General features: G+C 40.9%; 8 non-coding genes across 8 annotated transcripts; all 8 read left to right on the top strand.

The window, feature by feature from the left end:
- The first annotated feature begins 740 nt into the window (after positions 1–740).
- Positions 741–823, top strand: trnal-cag. Its single transcript has one exon. It is a non-coding gene; the product is annotated as a tRNA-Leu (tRNA).
- A 306-nt stretch (positions 824–1,129) lies between these two features.
- On the top strand, positions 1,130–1,211 carry trnas-aga. The gene has a single exon. It is a non-coding gene; the product is annotated as a tRNA-Ser (tRNA).
- Positions 1,212–2,564: 1,353 nt separating this feature from the next.
- trnal-cag lies at positions 2,565–2,647 on the top strand. Its single transcript has one exon. It is a non-coding gene; the product is annotated as a tRNA-Leu (tRNA).
- A 305-nt stretch (positions 2,648–2,952) lies between these two features.
- Positions 2,953–3,034, top strand: trnas-aga. The gene has a single exon. It is a non-coding gene; the product is annotated as a tRNA-Ser (tRNA).
- Positions 3,035–4,776: 1,742 nt separating this feature from the next.
- On the top strand, positions 4,777–4,860 carry trnaf-aaa. The gene has a single exon. It is a non-coding gene; the product is annotated as a tRNA-Phe (tRNA).
- A 1,352-nt stretch (positions 4,861–6,212) lies between these two features.
- Positions 6,213–6,295, top strand: trnal-cag. The gene has a single exon. It is a non-coding gene; the product is annotated as a tRNA-Leu (tRNA).
- Positions 6,296–13,911: 7,616 nt separating this feature from the next.
- Positions 13,912–13,993, top strand: trnas-aga. The gene has a single exon. It is a non-coding gene; the product is annotated as a tRNA-Ser (tRNA).
- A 1,356-nt stretch (positions 13,994–15,349) lies between these two features.
- trnal-cag lies at positions 15,350–15,432 on the top strand. The gene has a single exon. It is a non-coding gene; the product is annotated as a tRNA-Leu (tRNA).
- The last annotated feature ends 3,708 nt before the right edge of the window (positions 15,433–19,140 follow it).

The raw sequence follows: 19,140 nt of genomic DNA, 5'->3' as shown, positions 1-19,140 counted from the left end.
CGCCTGCATGTCATGCACCTTTGTAAAATCCAGTTGAAAAATAAATGACTTAAGGTAACGTAAATGACACCTAGTTAATATGAGTAGTGAATAACTATCGTATTTTTAATATTCTGCAAAAACAGCTAGTTGATGAGAGGCTGAAAGAGAATTGCAAGAATCGCGCAATTTCACAGGCGGGCCCCAAACAGGCAAATAACAAAAATAATCTCGGAACGCAGAACTCGTCGGTCGTTGTCAGTGGATTGTATTGGCGGGAAGAACAAAAATATCGTCTGCAGGGTAATCAAAGTCGCCGCATCTAATGTCAAGTCACAGGTGAGCTGCCTTGTTAAACCCTAAAAATAAATAATAACACGATTGCGTTGAAATGACCATTAAGCCATTTGTAAGGATTTCCCCCATGTGGACCTGTTGTCACTCTTACCCTGATGGTTGCTGATATTTCCAGACACTTTTTCAGTCTTATCTGAGGAATTTTATCATTTATATCAGAATGGCCATATTCTGATGCCAGTTTAGCGCTCATTCAATGACGATTTACTACTCTTTCCCATTGAAGGCCATATTGAGGTTAAATCAATGACTGGACTTTTTAATTTATAAAAACAAATGACTATTGAAAGTGCAAGTCAGTATCGTGCATAGTTGTTCTGGTCTCTGTGGTGATTTTAGAGCGTTGTTCATATTTCTACTTTTACCGCATACACTTTAACCCGATACCCAGTTACTGTGCTGTAGTCAGGATGGCCGAGCGGTCTAAGGCGCTGCGTTCAGGTCGCAGTCTCCCATGGAGGCGTGGGTTCAAATCCCACTTCTGACAGTTTTTTAGTGCCTCTCAGGAGTCATGCTGCTCAGCAGTAATAATAAGAATGATGAAATAACAACTTCACACAGTGAAATAACAATTCATAATAAACACTCTCAAATGCAGACCTTCTGGAGCTGAGCAAAGATCAAGGTTAAATAAGAAAACAGCTGGACTTAATAACAAATGAATGAGGGGAACATTTTGTGTTATTGCATTATAATGAGTTACTGCATTATCTTTCAGTTGTTAAATTTCACTTTCTGTAGGCTATGCCTGTTGGCCCATTCACTCCTAACAAGCTTGTTTTCTTCTGTCAATGTTGTCGTGGCCGAGTGGTTAAGGCGATGGACTAGAAATCCATTAGGATCTTCCTGCGCAGGTTCAAATCCTGCCGACAACGAAAATGCATTTTTTTGACCCCTCCGGAGGTTGAAGTTTAGTCGTGTTTCTTATACCAATCGCATCCTCTCAGATCTCCGCAAGTACATAGGGATTAGTTGTCCATTTGGGATAGGACTGCAGGCCATCTGTCCCACTTCACACCTTTACACACCTGGTTATCCAGCCTTCTAGCTCTATAGGCCACAGTAGCATAGGTTACAGGTTTGTAGTCAAGCCACAGATTTCAGGTGAGATCCCATGATACACTCAACAATACAACAACACGATTCTCATGAATAACCATGAAGCCATTTGCTAAGATTTCCCCCATTTTGACATGTGGAAACCTGTTGTCACTCTTACCCTGACGGGAAGCTCCAGACACTTTTTTGGTCCTATCTGAGGCATTTTTAAATTCATGTCAAATTGGCCATATTCTGAAGACACTCTTAGGTCTGCAGGGTAATCGAACTGGCCACATCTAAAGTCAAGCCACAGGTAACAGGTGAGAAACCTTGTTAAACCCTAAAAGAAAAAGAAAAACTTGATTGCATTGAAAATAACCATTAAGTCATTCAGGTCGCAGACTCCCCTATAGGCATGGTTTGAAACCCCCTCCTGACAATTTTTTAGCGCCTGCATGTCATGCACCTTTGTAAAATCCAGTTGAAAAATAAATGACTTAAGGTAACGTAAATGACACCTAGTTAATATGAGTAGTGAATAACTATCGTATTTTTAATATTCTGCAAAAACAGCTAGTTGATGAGAGGCTGAAAGAGAATTGCAAGAATCGCGCAATTTCACAGGCGGGCCCCAAACAGGCAAATAACAAAAATAATCTCGGAACGCAGAACTCGTCGGTCGTTGTCAGTGGATTGTATTGGCGGGAAGAACAAAAATATCGTCTGCAGGGTAATCAAGTCGCCGCATCTAATGTCAAGTCACAGGTGAGCTGCCTTGTTAAACCCTAAAAATAAATAATAACACGATTGCGTTGAAATGACTCATTAAGCCATTTGTAAGGATTTCCCCCATGTGGACCTGTTGTCACTCTTACCCTGATGGTTGCTGATATTTCCAGACACTTTTTCAGTCTTATCTGAGGAATTTTATCATTTATATCAGAATGGCCATATTCTGATGCCAGTTTAGCGCTCATTCAATGACGATTTACTACTCTTTCCCATTGAAGGCCATATTGAGGTTAAATCAATGACTGGACTTTTTAATTTATAAAAACAAATGACTATTGAAAGTGCAAGTCAGTATCGTGCATAGTTGTTCTGGTCTCTGTGGTGATTTTAGAGCGTTGTTCATATTTCTACTTTTACCGCATACACTTTAACCCATACCCAGTTACTGTGCTGTAGTCAGGATGGCCGAGCGGTCTAAGGCGCTGCGTTCAGGTCGCAGTCTCCCATGGAGGCGTGGGTTCAAATCCCACTTCTGACAGTTTTTTAGTGCCTCTCAGGAGTCATGCTGCTCAGCAGTAATAATAAGAATGATGAAATAACAACTTCACACAGTGAAATAACAATTCATAATAAACACTCTCAAATGCAGACCTTCTGGAGCTGAGCAAAGATCAAGGTTAAATAAGAAAACAGCTGGACTTAATAACAAATGAATGAGGGGAACATTTTGTGTTATTGCATTATAATGAGTTACTGCATTATCTTTCAGTTGTTAAATTTCACTTTCTGTAGGCTATGCCTGTTGGCCCATTCACTCCTAACAAGCTGTTTTCTTCTGTCAACGTTGTCGTGGCCGAGTGGTTAAGGCGATGGACTAGAAATCCATTAGGATCTTCCTGCGCAGGTTCAAATCCTGCCGACAACGAAAATGCATTTTTTTGACCCCTCCGGAGGTTGAAGTTTAGTCGTGTTTCTTATACCAATCGCATCCTCTCAGATCTCCGCAAGTACATAGGGATTAGTTGTCCATTTGGGATAGGACTGCAGGCCATCTATCCCACTTCACACCTTTACACACCTGGTTATCCAGCCTTCTAGCTCTATAGGCCACAGTAGCATAGGTTACAGGTTTGTAGTCAAGCCACAGATTTCAGGTGAGATCCCATGATACACTCAACAATACAACAACACGATTCTCATGAATAACCATGAAGCCATTTGCTAAGATTTCCCCCATTTTGACATGTGGAAACCTGTTGTCACTCTTACCCTGACGGGAAGCTCCAGACACTTTTTTGGTCCTATCTGAGGCATTTTTAAATTCATGTCAAATTGGCCATATTCTGAAGACACTCTTAGGCTGCAGGGTAATCGAACTGGCCACATCTAAAGTCAAGCCACAGGTAACAGGTGAGAAACCTTGTTAAACCCTAAAAGAAAAAGAAAAACTTGATTGCATTGAAAATAACCATTAAGTCATTCAGGTCGCAGACTCCCCTATAGGCATGGTTTGAAACCCCCTCCTGACAACTTTTTAGCGCCTGCATGTCATGCACCTTTGTAAAATCCAGTTGAAAAATAAATGACTTAAGGTAACGTAAATGACACCTAGTTAATATGAGTAGTGAATAACTATCGTATTTTTAATATTCTGCAAAAACAGCTAGTTGATGAGAGGCTGAAAGAGAATTGCAAGAATCGCGCAATTTCACAGGCGGGCCCCAAACAGGCAAATAACAAAAATAATCTCGGAACGCAGAACTCGTCGGTCGTTGTCAGTGGATTGTATTGGCGGGAAGAACAAAAATATCGTCTGCAGGGTAATCAAGTCGCCGCATCTAATGTCAAGTTACAGGTGAGCTGCCTTGTTAAACCCTAATAATAAATAATAACACGATTGCGTTGAAATGACTCATTAAGCCATTTGTAAGGATTTCCCCCATGTGGACCTGTTGTCACTCTTACCCTGATGGTTGCTGATATTTCCAGACACTTTTTTCGGTCTTATCTGAGGAATTTTATCATTTATATCAGAATGGCCATGTTCTGATGCCAGTTTAGCGCTCATTCAATGACGATTTACTACTCTTTCCCATTGAAGGCCATATTGACGTTAAGTCAATGACTGGACTTTTTAATTTATAAAAACAAATGACTATTGAAAGTGCAAGTCAGTATCGTGCATAGTTGTTCTGGTCTCTGTGGTGATTTTAGAGCGTTGTTCATATTTCTACTTTTACCGCATACACTTTAACCCGATACCCAGTTACTGTGCTGTAGTCAGGATGGCCGAGCAGTCTAAGGCGCTGCGTTCAGGTCGCAGTCTCCATGGAGGCGTGGGTTCAAATCCCACTTCTGACAGTTTTTTAGTGCCTCTCAGGAGTCATGCTGCTCAGCAGTAATAATAAGAATGATGAAATAACAACTTCACACAGTGAATAACAATTCATAATAAACACTCTCAAATGCAGACCTTCTGGAGGCTGAGCAAAGATCAAGGTTAAATAAGAAAACAGCTGGACTTAATAACAAATGAATGAGGGGAACATTTTGCGTTATTGCATTATAATGAGTTACTGCATTATCTTTCAGTTGTTAAATTTCACTTTCTGTAGGCTATGCCTGTTGGCCCATTCACTCCTAACAAGCCTGTTTTCTTCTGTCAACGTTTGTCGTGGCCGAGTGGTTAAGGCGATGGACTAAAAATCCAATAGGGTCTTCCTGCGCAGGTTTCAAATCCTGCCGACAACGAAAATGCTTTTTTTTGACCCCTCCGGAGGTTGAAGTTTAGTCGTGTTTCTTATACCAATCGCATCCTCTCAGATCTCCGCAAGTACATAGGGATTAGTTGTCCATTTGGGATAGGACTGCAGGCCATCTATCCCACTTCACGCCTTTACACACCTGGTTATCCAGCCTTCTAGCTCTATAGGCCACAGTAGCATAGGTTACAGGTTTGTAGTCAAGCCACAGATTTCAGTGAGATCCCATGATACACTCAACAATACAACAACACGATCTCATGAATAACCATTAAGCCATTTGCTAAGATTTCCCCCATTTTGACATGTGGAAACCTGTTGTCACTCTTACCCTGACGGGAAGCTCCAGACACTTTTTGGTCCTATCTGAGGCATTTTTAAATTCATGTCAAATTGGCCATATTCTGAAGACACTCTTAGGCTGCAGGGTAATCGAACTGGCCACATCTAAAGTCAAGCCACAGGTAACAGGTGAGAAACCTTGTTAAACCCTAAAATAAAAATAAAAAACTTGATTGCATTGAAAATAACCATTAAGTCATTCAGGTCGCAGACTCCCCTATAGGCATGGTTTGAAACCCCCTCCTGACAATTTTTTAGCGCCTGCATGTCATTCACCTTTGTAAAATCCAGTTGAAAAATAAATGACTTAAGGTAACGTAAATGACACCTAGTTAATATGAGTAGTGAATAACTATCGTATTTTTAATATTCTGCAAAAACAGCTAGTTGATGAGAGGCTGAAAGAGAATTGCAAGAATCGCGCAATTTCACAGGCGGGCCCCAAACAGGCAAATAACAAAAATTATCATCGGAACGCAGAACTCGTCGGTCGTTGTCAGTGGATTGTATTGGCGGGAAGAACAAAATATCGTCTGCAGGGTAATCGAAGTCGCCGCATCTAATGTCAAGTCACAGGTGAGCTGCCTTGTTAAACCCTAAAAATAAATAATAACACGATTGTGTTGAAATGACCCATTAAGCCATTTGTAAGGATTTCCCCCATGGTGGACCTGTTGTCACTCTTACCCTGATGGTTGCTGATATTTCCAGACACTTTTTCAGTCTTATCTGAGGAATTTTATCATTTCTATCAGAATGGCCATATTCTGATGCCAGTTTAGCGCTCATTCAATGACGATTTACTACTCTTTCCCATTGAAGGCCATATTGAGGTTAAATCAATGACTGGACTTTTTAATTTATAAAAACAAATGACTATTGAAAGTGCAAGTCAGTATCGTGCATAGTTGTTCTGGTCTCTGTGGTGATTTAGAGCGTTGTTCATATTTCTACTTTTACCGCATACACTTTAACCCGATACCCAGTTACTGTGCTGTAGTCAGGATGGCCGAGCGGTCTAAGGCGCTGCGTTCAGGTCGCAGTCTCCCATGGAGGCGTGGGTTCAAATCCCACTTCTGACAGTTTTTTAGTGCCTCTCAGGAGTCATGCTGCTCAGCAGTAATAATAAGAATGATGAAATAACAACTTCACACAGTGAAATAGCAATTCATAATAAACACTCAAATGCAGACCTTCTGGAGCTGAGCAAAGATCAAGGTTAAATAAGAAAACAGCTGGACTTAATAACAAATGAATGAGGGGAACATTTTGTGTTATTGCATTATAATGAGTTACTGCATTATCTTTCAGTTGTTAAATTTCACTTTCTGTAGGCTATGCCTGTTGGCCCATTCACTCCTAACAAGCCTGTTTTCTTCTGTCAACGTTGTCGTGGCCGAGTGGTTAAGGCGATGGACTAGAAATCCATTAGGATCTTCCTGCGCAGTTTCAAATCCTGCTGACAACGAAAATGCATTTTTTTGACCCCTCCGGGGGTTGAAGTTTAGTCGTGTTTCTTATACCAATCGCATCCTCTCAGATCTCCGCAAGTACATAGGGATTAGTTGTCCATTTGGGATAGGACTGCAGGCCATCTATCCCACTTCACACCTTTACACACCTGGTTATCCAGCCTTCTAGCTCTATTGGCCACAGTAGCATAGGTTACAGGTTTGTAGTCAAGCCACAGATTTCAGGAGAGATCCCATGATACACTCAACAATACAACAACACGATTCTCATTAATAACCATGAAGCCATTTGCTAAGATTTCCCCCATTTTGACATGTGGAAACCTGTTGTCACTCTTACCCTGACGGGAAGCTCCAGACACTTTTTTGGTCCTATCTGAGGCATTTTTAAATTCATGTCAAATTGGCCATATTCTGAAGACACTCTTATAGTCTGCAGGGTAATCGAACTGGCCACATCTAAAGTCAAGCCACAGGTAACAGGTGAGAAACCTTGTTAAACCCTAAAAGAAAAAGAAAAAACTTGATTGCATTGAAAATAACCATTAAGTCATTCAGGTCGCAGACTCCCATATAGTCATGGTTTGAAACCCCCTCCTGACAACTTTTTAGCGCCTGCATGTCATGCACCTTTGTAAAATCCAGTTGAAAAATAAATGACTTAAGGTAACGTAAATGACACCTAGTTAATATGAGTAGTGAATAACTATCGTATTTTTAATATTCTGCAAAAACAGCTAGTTGATGAGAGGCTGAAAGAGAATTGCAAGAATCGCGCAATTTCACAGGCGGGCCCCAAACAGGCAAATAACAAAAATAACCTCGGAACGCAGAACTCGTCGGTCGTTGTCAGTGGATTGTATTGGCGGGAAGAACAAAAATATCGTCTGCAGGGTAATCGAAGTCGCCGCATCTAATGTCAAGTCACAGGTCAGCTGCCTTGTTAAACCCTAAAAATAAATAATAACACGATTGCGTTGAAATGACCCATTAAGCCATTTGTAAGGATTTCCCCCATGTGGACCTGTTGTCACTCTTACCCTGATGGTTGCTGATATTTCCAGACACTTTTTCAGTCTTATCTGAGGAATTTTATCATTTATATCAGAATGGCCATATTCTGATGCCAGTTTAGCGCTCATTCAATGACGATTTACTACTCTTTCCCATTGAAGGCCATTTTGAGGTTAAATCAATGACTGGACTTTTTAATTTATAAAAACAAATGACTATTGAAAGTGCAAGTCAGTATCGTGCATAGTTGTTCTGGTCTCTGTGGTGATTTTAGAGCGTTGTTCATATTTCTACTTTTACCGCATACACTTTAACCCGATACCCAGTTACTGTGCTGTAGTCAGGATGGCCGAGCGGTCTAAGGCGCTGTGTTCAGGTCGCAGTCTCCCATGGAGGCGTGGGTTCAAATCCCACTTCTGACAGTTTTTTAGTGCCTCTCAGGAGTCATGCTGCTCAGCAGTAATAATAAGAATGATGAAATAACAACTTCACACAGTGAAATAGCAATTCATAATAAACACTCTCAAATGCAGACCTTCTGGAGCTGAGCAAAGATCAAGGTTAAATAAGAAAACAGCTGGACTTAATAACAAATGAATGAGGGGAACATTTTGTGTTATTGCATTATAATGAGGTACTGCATTATCTTTCAGTTGTTAAATTTCACTTTCTGTAGGCTATGCCTGTTGGCCCATTCACTCCTAACAAGCCTGTTTTCTTCTGTCGACGTTGTCGTGGCCGAGTGGTTAAGGCGATGGACTAGAAATCCATTAGGATCTTCCTGCGCAGGTTCAAATCCTGCCTACAAAGAAAATGCATTTTTTTGACCCCTCCATAGGTTGAAGTTTAGTCGTGTTTCTTATACCAATCGCATCCTCTCAGATCTCCGCAAGTACATAGGGATTAGTTGTCCATTTGGGATAGGACTGCAGGCCATCTATCCCACTTCACACCTTTACACACCTGGTTATCCAGCCTTATAGCTCTATAGGCCACAGTTGCATAGGTTACAGGTTTGTAGTCAAGCCACAGATTTCAGGTGAGATCCCATGATACACTCAACAATACAACAACACGATTCTCATGAATAACCATGAAGCCATTTGCTAAGATTTCCCCCATTTTGACATGTGGAAACCTGTTGTCACTCTTACCCTGACGGGAAGCTCCAGACACTTTTTTGGTCCTATCTGAGGCATTTTTAAATTCATGTCAAATTGGCCATATTCTGAAGACACTCTTATAGTCTGCAGGGTAATCGAACTGGCCACATCTAAAGTCAAGCCACAGGTAACAGGTGAGAAACCTTGTTAAACCCTAAAAGAAAAAGAAAAAACTTGATTGCATTGAAAATAACCATTAAGTCATTCAGGTCGCAGACTCCCATATAGTCATGGTTTGAAACCCCCTCCTGACAACTTTTTAGCGCCTGCATGTCATGCACCTTTGTAAAATCCAGTTGAAAAATAAATGACTTAAGGTAACGTAAATGACACCTAGTTAATATGAGTAGTGAATAACTATCGTATTTTTAATATTCTGCAAAAACAGCTAGTTGATGAGAGGCTGAAAGAGAATTGCAAGAATCGCGCAATTTCACAGGCGGGCCCCAAACAGGCAAATAACAAAAATAACCTCGGAACGCAGAACTCGTCGGTCGTTGTCAGTGGATTGTATTGGCGGGAAGAAGAAAAATATCGTCTGCAGGGTAATCGAAGTCGCCGCATCTAATGTCAAGTCACAGGTTAGCTGCCTTGTTAAACCCTAAAAATAAATAATAACACGATTGCGTTGAAATGACCCATTAAGCCATTTGTAAGGATTTCCCCCATGTGGACCTGTTGTCACTCTTACCCTGATGGTTGCTGATATTTCCAGACACTTTTTCAGTCTTATCTGAGGAATTTTATCATTTATATCAGAATGGCCATATTCTGATGCCAGTTTAGCGCTCATTCAATGGCGATTTACTACTCTTTCCCATTGAAGGCCATATTGAGGTTAAATCAATGACTGGACTTTTTAATTTATAAAAACAAATGACTATTGAAAGTGCAAGTCAGTATCGTGCATAGTTGTTCTGGTCTCTGTGGTGATTTTAGAGCGTTGTTCATATTTCTACTTTTACCGCATACACTTTAACCAGATACCCAGTTACTGTGCTGTAGTCAGGATGCCCGAGCGGTCTAAGGCGCTGCGTTCAGGTCGCAGTCTCCCATGGAGGCGTGGGTTCAAATCCCACTTCTGACAGTTTTTTAGTGCCTCTCAGGAGTCATGCTGCTCAGCAGTAATAATAAGAATGATGAAATAACAACTTCACACAGTGAAATAACAATTCATAATAAACACTCTCAAATGCAGACCTACTGGAGCTGAGCAAAGATCAAGGTTAAATAAGAAAACAGCTGGACTTAATAACAAATGAATGAGGGGAACATTTTGTGTTATTGCATTATAATGAGTTACTGCATTATCTTTCAGTTGTTAAATTTCACTTTCTGTAGGCTATGCCTGTTGGCCCATTCACTCCTAACAAGCCTGTTTTCCTTCTGTCAATGTTGTCGTGGCCGAGTGGTTAAGGTGATGGACTAGAAATCCATTAGGATCTTCCTGTGTAGGTTCAAATCCTGCCTACAAAGAAAATGCATTTTTTTGACCCCTCCGGAGGTTGAGGTTTAGTCGTGTTTCTTATACCAATCGCATCCTCTCAGATCTCCGCAAGTACATAGGGATTAGTTGTCCATTTGGGGTAGGACTGCAGGCCATCTATCCCACTTCACACCTTTACACACCTGGTTATCCAGCCTTCTAGCTCTATAGGCCACAGTTGCATAGGTTACAGGTTTGTAGTCAAGCCACAGATTTCAGGTGAGATCCCATGATACACTCAACAATACAACAACACGATTCTCATGAATAACCATTAAGCCATTTGCTAAGATTTCCCCCATTTTGACATGTGGAAACCTGTTGTCACTCTTACCCTGACGGGAAGCTCCAGACACTTTTTTGGTCCTATCTGAGGCATTTTTAAATTCATGTCAAATTGGCCATATTCTGAAGACACTCTTATAGTCTGCAGGGTAATCGAACTGGCCACATCTAAAGTCAAGCCACAGGTAACAGGTGAGAAACCTTGTTAAACCCTAAAAGAAAAAGAAAAACTCGATTGCATTGAAAATAACCATTAAGTCATTCAGGTCGCAGACTCCCCTATAGGCATGGTTTGAAACCCCCTCCTGACAACTTTTTAGCGCCTGCATGTCATGCACCTTTGTAAAATCCAGTTGAAAAATAAATGACTTAAGGTAACGTAAATGACACCTAGTTAATATGAGTAGTGAATAACTACCGTATTTTTAATATTCTGCAAAAACAGCTAGTTGATGAGAGGCTGAAAGAGAATTGCAAGAATCGCGCAATTTCACAGGCGCGCCCCAAACAGGCAAATAACAAAAATAACCTCGGAACGCAGAACTCGTCGGTCGTTGTCAGTGGATTGTATTGGCGGGAAGAACAAAAATATCGTCTGCAGGGTAATCGAAGTCGCCGCATCTAATGTCAAGTCACAGGTCAGCTGCCTTGTTAAACCCTAAAAATAAATAATAACACGATTGCGTTGAAATGACCCATTAAGCCATTTGTAAGGATTTCCCCCATGTGGACCTGTTGTCACTCTTACCCTGATGGTTGCTGATATTTCCAGACACTTTTTCAGTCTTATCTGAGGAATTTTATCATTTATATCAGAATGGCCATATTCTGATGCCAGTTTAGCGCTCATTCAATGGCGATTTACTACTCTTTCCCATTGAAGGCCATATTGAGGTTAAATCAATGACTGGACTTTTTAATTTATAAAAACAAATGACTATTGAAAGTGCAAGTCAGTATCGTGCATAGTTGTTCTGGTCTCTGTGGTGATTTTAGAGCGTTGTTCATATTTCTACTTTTACCGCATACACTTTAACCCGATACCCAGTTACTGTGCTGTAATCAGGATGGCCGAGCGATCTAAGGCGCTGCGTTCAGGTCGCAGTCTCCCATGGAGACGTGGGTTCAAATCCCACTTCTGACAGTTTTTTAGTGCCTCTCAGGAGTCATGCTGCTCAGCAGTAATAATAAGAATGATGAAATAACAACTTCACACAGTGAAATAACAATTCATAATAAACACTCTCAAATGCAGACCTACTGGAGCTGAGCAAAGATCAAGGTTAAATAAGAAAACAGCTGGACTTAATAACAAATGAATGAGGGGAACATTTTGTGTTATTGCATTATAATGAGTTACTGCATTATCTTTCAGTTGTTAAATTTCACTTTCTGTAGGCTATGCCTGTTGGCCCATTCACTCCTAACAAGCCTGTATTCTTCTGTCAACGTTGTCGTGGCTGAGTGGTTAAGGCAATGGACTAGAAATCCATTAGGATCTTCCTGCGTAGGTTCAAATCCTGCCGACAATGAAAATGCATTTCTTTGACCCCTCCGGAGGTTGAAGTTTAGTCGTGTTTCTTATACCAATCGCATCCTCTCAGCTCTCCGCAAGTACATAGGGATTTGTTGTCCATTTTGGATAGGACTGCAGGCCATCTATCCCACTTCACACCTTTACACACCTGGTTATCCAGCCTTCTAGCTCTTTAGGCCACAGTAGCATAGGTTACAGGTTTGTAGTCAAGCCACAGATTTCAGGTGAGATCCCATGATACACTCAACAATACAACAACACGATTCTCAAGAATAACCATTAAGCCATTTGCTAAGATTTCCCCCATTTTGACATGTGGAAACCTGTTGTCACTCTTACCCTGACGGGAAGATCCAGACACTTTTTTGGTCCTATCTGAGGCATTTTTAAATTCATGTCAAATTGGCCATATTCTGAAGACACTCTTATAGTCTGCAGGGTAATCGAACTGGCCACATCTAAAGTCAAGCCACAGGTAACAGGTGAGAAACCTTGTTAAACCCTAAAAGAAAAAGAAAAAACTTGATTGCATTGAAAATAACCATTAAGTCATTCAGGTCGCAGACTCCCATATAGTCATGGTTTGAAACCCCCTCCTGACAACTTTTTAGCGCCTGCATGTCATGCACCTTTGTAAAATCCAGTTGAAAAATAAATGACTTAAGGTAACGTAAATGACACCTAGTTAATATGAGTAGTGAATAACTATCGTATTTTTAATATTCTGCAAAAACAGCTAGTTGATGAGAGGCTGAAAGAGAATTGCAAGAATCGCGCAATTTCACAGGCGGGCCCCAAACAGGCAAATAACAAAAATAACCTCGGAACGCAGAACTCGTCGGTCGTTGTCAGTGGATTGTATTGGCGGGAAGAACAAAAATATCGTCTGCAGGGTAATCGAAGTCGCCGCATCTAATGTCAAGTCACAGGTCAGCTGCCTTGTTAAACCCTAAAAATAAATAATAACACGATTGCGTTGAAATGACCCATTAAGCCATTTGTAAGGATTTCCCCCATGTGGACCTGTTGTCACTCTTACCCTGATGGTTGCTGATATTTCCAGACACTTTTTCAGTCTTATCTGAGGAATTTTATCATTTATATCAGAATGGCCATATTCTGATGCCAGTTTAGCGCTCATTCAATGACGATTTACTACTCTTTCCCATTGAAGGCCATTTTGAGGTTAAATCAATGACTGGACTTTTTAATTTATAAAAACAAATGACTATTGAAAGTGCAAGTCAGTATCGTGCATAGTTGTTCTGGTCTCTGTGGTGATTTTAGAGCGTTGTTCATATTTCTACTTTTACCGCATACACTTTAACCCGATACCCAGTTACTGTGCTGTAGTCAGGATGGCCGAGCGGTCTAAGGCGCTGTGTTCAGGTCGCAGTCTCCCATGGAGGTGTGGGTTCAAATCCCACTTCTGACAGTTTTTTAGTGCCTCTCAGGAGTCATGCTGCTCAGCAGTAATAATAAGAATGATGAAATAACAACTTCACACAGTGAAATAGCAATTCATAATAAACACTCTCAAATGCAGACCTTCTGGAGCTGAGCAAAGATCAAGGTTAAATAAGAAAACAGCTGGACTTAATAACAAATGAATGAGGGGAACATTTTGTGTTATTGCATTATAATGAGGTACTGCATTATCTTTCAGTTGTTAAATTTCACTTTCTGTAGGCTATGCCTGTTGGCCCATTCACTCCTAACAAGCCTGTTTTCTTCTGTCGACGTTGTCGTGGCCGAGTGGTTAAGGCGATGGACTAGAAATCCATTAGGATCTTCCTGCGCAGGTTCAAATCCTGCCGACAACGAAAATGCATTTTTTTGACCCCTCCATAGGTTGAAGTTTAGTCGTGTTTCTTATACCAATCGCATCCTCTCAGATCTCCGCAAGTACATAGGGATTAGTTGTCCATTTGGGATAGGACTGCAGGCCATCTATCCCACTTCACACCTTTACACACCTGGTTATCCAGCCTTATAGCTCTATAGGCCACAGTTGCATAGGTTACAGGTTTGTAGTCAAGCCACAGATTTCAGGTGAGATCCCATGATACACTCAACAATACAACAACACGATTCTCATGAATAACCATGAAGCCATTTGCTAAGATTTCCCCCATTTTGACATGTGGAAACCTGTTGTCACTCTTACCCTGACGGGAAGCTCCAGACACTTTTTTGGTCCTATCTGAGGCATTTTTAAATTCATGTCAAATTGGCCATATTCTGAAGACACTCTTATAGTCTGCAGGGTAATCGAACTGGCCACATCTAAAGTCAAGCCACAGGTAACAGGTGAGAAACCTTGTTAAACCCTAAAAGAAAAAGAAAAAACTTGATTGCATTGAAAATAACCATTAAGTCATTCAGGTCGCAGACTCCCATATAGTCATGGTTTGAAACCCCCTCCTGACAACTTTTTAGCGCCTGCATGTCATGCACCTTTGTAAAATCCAGTTGAAAAATAAATGACTTAAGGTAACGTAAATGACACCTAGTTAATATGAGTAGTGAATAACTATCGTATTTTTAATATTCTGCAAAAACAGCTAGTTGATGAGAGGCTGAAAGAGAATTGCAAGAATCGCGCAATTTCACAGGCGGGCCCCAAACAGGCAAATAACAAAAATAACCTCGGAACGCAGAACTCGTCGGTCGTTGTCAGTGGATTGTATTGGCGGGAAGAAGAAAAATATCGTCTGCAGGGTAATCGAAGTCGCCGCATCTAATGTCAAGTCACAGGTTAGCTGCCTTGTTAAACCCTAAAAATAAATAATAACACGATTGCGTTGAAATGACCCATTAAGCCATTTGTAAGGATTTCCCCCATGTGGACCTGTTGTCACTCTTACCCTGATGGTTGCTGATATTTCCAGACACTTTTCAGTCTTATCTGAGGAATTTTATCATTTATATCAGAATGGCCATATTCTGATGCCAGTTTAGCGCTCATTCAATGGCGATTTACTACTCTTTCCCATTGAAGGCCATATTGAGGTTAAATCAATGACTGGACTTTTTAATTTATAAAAACAAATGACTATTGAAAGTGCAAGTCAGTATCGTGCATAGTTGTTCTGGTCTCTGTGGTGATTTTAGAGCGTTGTTCATATTTCTACTTTTACCGCATACACTTTAACCAGATACCCAGTTACTGTGCTGTAGTCAGGATGGCCGAGCGGTCTAAGGCGCTGCGTTCAGGTCGCAGTCTCCCATGGAGGCGTGGGTTCAAATCCCACTTCTGACAGTTTTTTAGTGCCTCTCAGGAGTCATGCTGCTCAGCAGTAATAATAAGAATGATGAAATAACAACTTCACACAGTGAAATAACAATTCATAATAAACACTCTCAAATGCAGACCTACTGGAGCTGAGCAAAGATCAAGGTTAAATAAGAAAACAGCTGGACTTAATAACAAATGAATGAGGGGAACATTTTGTGTTATTGCATTATGATGAGTTACTGCATTATCTTTCAGTTGTTAAATTTCACTTTCTGTAGGCTATGCCTGTTGGCCCATTCACTCCTAACAAGCCTGTTTCCTTCTGTCAATGTTGTCGTGGCCGAGTGGTTAAGGTGATGGACTAGAAATCCATTAGGATCTTCCTGTGTAGGTTCAAATCCTGCCTACAAAGAAAATGCATTTTTTTGACCCCTCCGGAGGTTGAGGTTTAGTCGTGTTTCTTATACCAATCGCATCCTCTCAGATCTCCGCAAGTACATAGGGATTAGTTGTCCATTTGGGGTAGGACTGCAGGCCATCTATCCCACTTCACACCTTTACACACCTGGTTATCCAGCCTTCTAGCTCTATAGGCCACAGTTGCATAGGTTACAGGTTTGTAGTCAAGCCACAGATTTCAGGTGAGATCCCATGATACACTCAACAATACAACAACACGATTCTCATGAATAACCATTAAGCCATTTGCTAAGATTTCCCCCATTTTGACATGTGGAAACCTGTTGTCACTCTTACCCTGACGGGAAGCTCCAGACACATTTTTGGTCCTATCTGAGGCATTTTTAAATTCATGTCAAATTGGCCATATTCTGAAGACACTCTTATAGTCTGCAGGGTAATCGAACTGGCCACATCTAAAGTCAAGCCACAGGTAACAGGTGAGAAACCTTGTTAAACCCTAAAAGAAAAAGAAAAACTCGATTGCATTGAAAATAACCATTAAGTCATTCAGGTCGCAGACTCCCCTATAGGCATGGTTTGAAACCCCCTCCTGACAACTTTTTAGCGCCTGCATGTCATGCACCTTTGTAAAATCCAGTTGAAAAATAAATGACTTAAGGTAACGTAAATGACACTTAGTTAATATGAGTAGTGAATAACTACCGTATTTTTAATATTCTGCAAAAACAGCTAGTTGATGAGAGGCTGAAAGAGAATTGCAAGAATCGCGCAATTTCACAGGCGCGCCCCAAACAAGCAAATAACAAAAATAACCTCGGAACGCAGAACTCGTCGGTCGTTGTCAGTGGATTGTATTGGCGGGAAGAACAAAAATATCGTCTGCAGGGTAATCGAAGTCGCCGCATCTAATGTCAAGTCACAGGTCAGCTGCCTTGTTAAACCCTAAAAATAAATAATAACACGATTGCGTTGAAATGACCCATTAAGCCATTTGTAAGGATTTCCCCCATGTGGACTTGTTGTCACTCTTACCCTGATGGTTGCTGATATTTCCAGACACTTTTTCAGTCTTATCTGAGGAATTTTATCATTTATATCAGAATGGCCATATTCTGATGCCAGTTTAGCGCTCATTCAATGGCGATTTACTACTCTTTCCCATTGAAGGCCATATTGAGGTTAAATCAATGACTGGACTTTTTAATTTATAAAAACAAATGACTATTGAAAGTGCAAGTCAGTATCGTGCATAGTTGTTCTGGTCTCTGTGGTGATTTTAGAGCGTTGTTCATATTTCTACTTTTACCGCATACACTTTAACCCGATACCCAGTTACTGTGCTGTAATCAGGATGGCCGAGCGATCTAAGGCGCTGCGTTCAGGTCGCAGTCTCCCATGGAGACGTGGGTTCAAATCCTACTTCTGACAGTTTTTTAGTGCCTCTCAGGAGTCATGCTGCTCAGCAGTAATAATAAGAATGATGAAATAACAACTTCACACAGTGAAATAACAATTCATAATAAACACTCTCAAATGCAGACCTACTGGAGCTGAGCAAAGATCAAGGTTAAATAAGAAAACAGCTGGACTTAATAACAAATGAATGAGGGGAACATTTTGTGTTATTGCATTATAATGAGTTACTGCATTATCTTTCAGTTGTTAAATTTCACTTTCTGTAGGCTATGCCTGTTGGCCCATTCACTCCTAACAAGCCTGTATTCTTCTGTCAACGTTGTCGTGGCCGAGTGGTTAAGGCAATGGACTAGAAATCCATTAGGATCTTCCTGCGTAGGTTCAAATCCTGCCGACAATGAAAATGCATTTCTTTGACCCCTCCGGAGGTTGAAGTTTAGTCGTGTTTCTTATACCAATCGCATCCTCTCAGCTCTCCGCAAGTACATAGGGATTTGTTGTCCATTTTGGATAGGACTGCAGGCCATCTATCCCACTTCACACCTTTACACACCTGGTTATCCAGCCTTCTAGCTCTTTAGGCCACAGTAGCATAGGTTACAGGTTTGTAGTCAAGCCACAGATTTCAGGTGAGATCCCATGATACACTCAACAATACAACAACACGATTCTCAAGAATAACCATTAAGCCATTTGCTAAGATTTCCCCCATTTTGACATGTGGAAACCTGTTGTCACTCTTACCCTGACGGGAAGATCCAGACACTTTTTTGGTCCTATCTGAGGCATTTTTAAATTCATGTCAAATTGGCCATATTCTGAAGACACTCTTATAGTCTGCAGGGTAATCGAACTGGCCACATCTAAAGTCAAGCCACAGGTAACAGGTGAGAAACCTTGTTAAACCCTAAAAGAAAAAGAAAAAACTTGATTGCATTGAAAATAACCATTAAGTCATTCAGGTCGCAGCTCCCCTATAGGCATGGTTTGAAACCCCCTCCTGACAACTTTTTAGCGCCTGCATGTCATGCACCTTTGTAAAATCCAGTTGAAAAATAAATGACTTAAGGTAACGTAAATGACACCTAGTTAATATGAGTAGTGAATAACTATCGTATTTTTAATATTCTGCAAAAACAGCTAGTTGATGAGAGGCTGAAAGAGAATTGCAAGAATCGCGCAATTTCACAGGCGGGCCCCAAACAGGCAAATAACAAAAATAATCTCGGAACGCAGAACTCGTCGGTCGTTGTCAGTGGATTGTATTGGCGGGAAGAACAAAAATATCGTCTGCAGGGTAATCGAAGTCGCCGCATCTAATGTCAAGTCACAGGTGAGCTGCCTTGTTAAACCCTAAAAATAAATAATAACACGATTGCGTTGAAATGACCCATTAAGCCATTTGTAAGGATTTCCCCCATGTGGACCTGTTGTCACTCTTACCCTGATGGTTGCTGATATTTCCAGACACTTTTTCAGTCTTATCTGAGGAATTTTATCATTTATATCAGAATGGCCATATTCTGATGCCAGTTTAGCGCTCATTCAATGGCGATTTACTACTCTTTCCCATTGAAGGCCATATTGAGGTTAAATCAATGACTGGACTTTTTAATTTATAAAAACAAATGACTATTGAAAGTGCAAGTCAGTATCGTGCATAGTTGTTCTGGTCTCTGTGGTGATTTTAGAGCGTTGTTCATATTTCTACTTTTACCGCATACACTTTAACCCGATACCCAGTTACTGTGCTGTAGTCAGGATGGCCGAGCGGTCTAAGGTGCTGCGTTCAGGTCGCAGTCTCCCATGGAGGCGTGTGTTCAAAACCCACTTCTGACAGTTTTTTAGTGCCTCTCAGGAGTCATGCTGCTCAGCAGTAATAATAAGAATGAT

Source organism: Oncorhynchus mykiss, unplaced genomic scaffold (genome assembly GCF_013265735.2).
Source record: "Oncorhynchus mykiss isolate Arlee unplaced genomic scaffold, USDA_OmykA_1.1 un_scaffold_492, whole genome shotgun sequence".
NCBI lineage: Eukaryota > Metazoa > Chordata > Actinopteri > Salmoniformes > Salmonidae > Oncorhynchus > Oncorhynchus mykiss.
This window is presented reverse-complemented; position numbering and strand designations above follow the sequence as displayed.